This window comes from Myotis davidii, unplaced genomic scaffold (assembly GCF_000327345.1).
Source record: "Myotis davidii unplaced genomic scaffold, ASM32734v1 scaffold6, whole genome shotgun sequence".
NCBI lineage: Eukaryota > Metazoa > Chordata > Mammalia > Chiroptera > Vespertilionidae > Myotis > Myotis davidii.
The window spans coordinates 10894658-10898588 of NW_006383011.1; positions in this window are offsets into that span (position 1 = coordinate 10894658).

The following is a 3931-nucleotide window of genomic DNA, read 5'->3' on the forward strand; positions in this document are numbered from 1 at the left end:
GCTGAGGGCTTTTTTTAGGCTGGCCAAGCCGGCGACTGAAGTTCCCAACCTCTCCTTTTTTTATTTATTTATTTTTATTCTGGGGTTTATTTACCTTCTGTAATTGAAACTTTGTTGCCGCTCCAGCTCCGAGGCCACAGCATGCTGAAAGCAGGTATCTGGGGTTTGTTTAGCTTCTATAATTGCAACTTTGTTGTTTAGAGGGGAGCTCAGAGCCCGGCCGCAGCAGGGAGGAAGTTTGGCTTTCTCCATCACTGGAGCAAGCAAGCCTCCTGCTTGCTTCAGCTGTGTGGCTTCGACGCATCTTTGTTGGCAGTTAATTTGCATATCCTGCTGATTAACCAATGGGAAGTGTAGCGGAGGTATCGTTAATTACCATGTTTGTCTGTTATTAGATAGAACTAGAGGCCTGGTGCACAAATTTATGCACGGGTGGGGTCCCTCGGCCTGGCTGGTGATTGGGGCCAATCAGGGCCTGTCTCACCCAGTCCTGATTGGGCTGATTGGGGCCAGGAGGTTGGCCGGCCAGCCCCAATTGGGGCAGATCAGGGCCTGTTGGCCGGGGGTAGAGACTACGGGAGGTTGGCTGTGGGAGCGCACTGTCCACCAGAAGCAGCTCCTGTGTTGAGTGTCTTCTGCCTGGTGGTCAGTGCACATCATAGCGACCAGTCATTCAGTTGACCGGTCATGAAGGTCACTTAGGCTTTTATATATACATATAGATAACCAGTTGATACCTCTAAGTCAATTCTTTACACCTAAGTCCATCTGTAACCTGTGTGAAAATTGCGACATTTATGGATCTTTAAGTATTGTGTCAGGTACAGTTTGAAGACATATGAATATTTTTTTTGGTTAATCATCACCTGAGGATATTTCCCCCCATTGATTTTTAGAGAGAGTGGAAGGGAGGGGGAAGAGAGAGAGAGAGAGACATCAATGGCAGGAGAGAGATAGAAACAGCGGCGTGAGAGAGACACATTGATTGGTTGCCTCCTGCACACGCCCTGACCCAGGCAGGGATCAGGCTTGCAACCCGGGTACATGCCCTTGACTGGGAATTGAACCCAGACCCTTTGGTCTGTGGGCCAACACTCTAACCACTGAGCAAAACCAGCCAGGGCAACATGAGTTTTGTTTTGTTTTTTAGTTAATCCTCACCTGAGGATATTTTTTTATTGATTTTTTTTTTCTTTTTTAGAGAGTGGAGGGGAGAGAGATGGACACAGAGAGAGAAACATCGATGTGGAAGAGACACATGGATTGGTTATGCCCTTTGCATATGCCCCAACCAGGACCGGGAATTGAGCCTGCATCCAAGATACAAGCCCTTGACTGGAATTGAACCTGGAACCAGCTAGGACTATATTTCTTAATCAATCATAGAAATATATGTTTGAACAGGAACTAACTATTCAGTACAATTATTGCCAGCAGGTGCCTACTCTATTTTAGAAAGACTTTAAATGGTGAAAATGGTCACAGGGCTAGTAAAGTTGCTAGTAATGTGGCCATTTTCAGTTTCATGTTCATTGTTTTAGATCTAACAATGTGAAGGAATGACCAGTAAGACTATGCACTGTCTTCTAATTTCACAAGTTCATCATCTATATAAAGCAAGTGGAAGCTGAGCTCACTTGCTTCATTCATATACCCAATTTAACGAGAATCTCTTAAGCCAAAGGGATCTCTAAGCTTTTCCTGTGATACTGGGAATACCTTAATGGTACCTAAGGTACTATGAATTCCCCTGAAATTTTCTGTATCAGACACTTGCCTCTTCTTTGCTCTCTTATCCCAAGTAGCCAGTTACACATAACAGGTATCAAGACTAATGTATATGTGAGAGCCCAACCCAAGAGATCTCATTACTCATGACTCTGTGACCTGGGGTAGTTATCTGAAAGGTAGCTGAGAGCGGTATACCTGCATCAGAAAGGAGTGCTACATTCTATGAGCTAATGTTGGCTTTCTCAGTTTACACCTGCACAATCTTGCTATGATAAGGCTGTGTTTTATTACTTATTGTAAATATGGTTTATGTTGGAGGGCTTAGAGTTTTGCAAGCATTGTTTTAAAAACTAGAGACCCGGTGCATGGATTCATGCACTGGTGGGGTCCCTTGGCCTGGCCTATGGGGATTGGGCCGAAACTGGCCTGGTGCATGGATTCATCCAGGGTGTGTCCGGCCCATCTCGCCTAGTCTCTATTGGGGCCGATTTGGGCCAGGGAGGGACCCTGAGAGGGCTCCAGGGCGTGTCTGGCCCACCTCACCCAACTCGATTGGCCGGACCCCAGCAGCCAGCTAACCTATTGGTCAGAGTGTCTGCCCCCTGGTGGTCAGTGCGCATCATAGCGACTGGTTGAACGGTAGGACACTTAGCATATTAGGGTTTTATTATATAGGATGATTAATTTTTGGCCTGGTTGGCGTGACTCAGGTGAGTATCAACCTATGAACCAGGAGGTCACGGTTCGATTCCTGGTCAGGGCACAGTTCCAAGTTGCAGGCTTGATTCCTGGTGTGGAGTGTGCTGGCGGCAGCCAATCAATGATTCTCTGTCATCACTGATGTTTCTATCAGTTTCCCTTCCTCTCTGAAATCGATAAAAATACATTTTAGAAATGATTACTTTTTAAAAATTATTTTAAAACTATTATGCTTTTAAAATCATGATAGTTTTATAAACATGCTTTCCCTCCTCTGTATCCTTTTTCATTGTTTTAACAAAACATGTAAGGGGAATTGAATATTCCTGTGTACAACTGTTGAGATTTCTTGTACTCTCTTTCCATGTTTCTCTGTTGAGGTAGATTAGTCTGTTTATCCTCATCTGTATTTATTGTTGTTATTAAATGACTCGTGGTTATTAAAACACAATACCTTGCCATAAACCGTTTTTTGTTGTTGTCGGAGTCGATCAAAACCTGTGGTTTTAATGAGACAGGGAATTGGTTATGCTTAGTATTTTTGTCATGTACTGGTAGAAATATATATGGCCATATTTGCAACAACATGCCAGTAACTTATGCTGAGGGGAGGCCAGTATGAATTATATTTTTTAATGAAAATACATACTTTGGGCACAGATGTTAAGTACATACCTTCTGCAGTTGCTTTAGTGACTAAAACATTTATATTTTAAATAAAAGGTATTTATTAACCTGCCCCTATGCTAATGAAAATCTGTAAAATTTTTTCATATAACCGTAACAATAGCACATTTAAAAGTTTTTTTATTGATTTCAGAGAGGAAGGGAGAGGGAGAGAGAGAGAGTTAGAAACATCAATGATGAGAGAGAATCTTTGATTGGCTGCCTCCTGCACGCCACCTAATGGGGATTGAGCCCACATCCAGGACATGTGCCCTTGGACCGGAATCTAACCTGGGACCCTTCAGTCTGTAGGCCGATGCTCTATCCACTGAGCCAAACCAGCTCAGGCAACAACCCAAATCTTTTCTAATGAACTTGAAGAAAAACTGCCATCCTTTCTCCAGGATAGACATCATTTTTATTATACTGGACAGTCAACGAACTTGCCATGTGCTCCAGGGTGGGACAATACAAACACCCCTAAAAGTAAAGCCAAAACAAAGGCCATCAGAGCCTCTGCTGGAAGGATATACAGAAACAAAAGAGATCATTGGAACATGAAGTTAAGTTTTGTAGAATTATTTTATTTATCAAATAACCCCATTGATTAATACCACTTAAAGTCATATGCAGAATGGACAAGTTATTCTTATAGTGTATGGCAAGTACTTTCTTACAAAAGAGTTGTATTAATCATATCAAAAACATTTAATATACTTTCAGGCTTATAAACAGGAGTATATATGTTTCTATTAGTTTAACTTAGAGTGCATTGGAAAGTATTTTAAAACAGAGGTGGAAAAACTACTAAATATGGAATGAAAAAACAAAAACA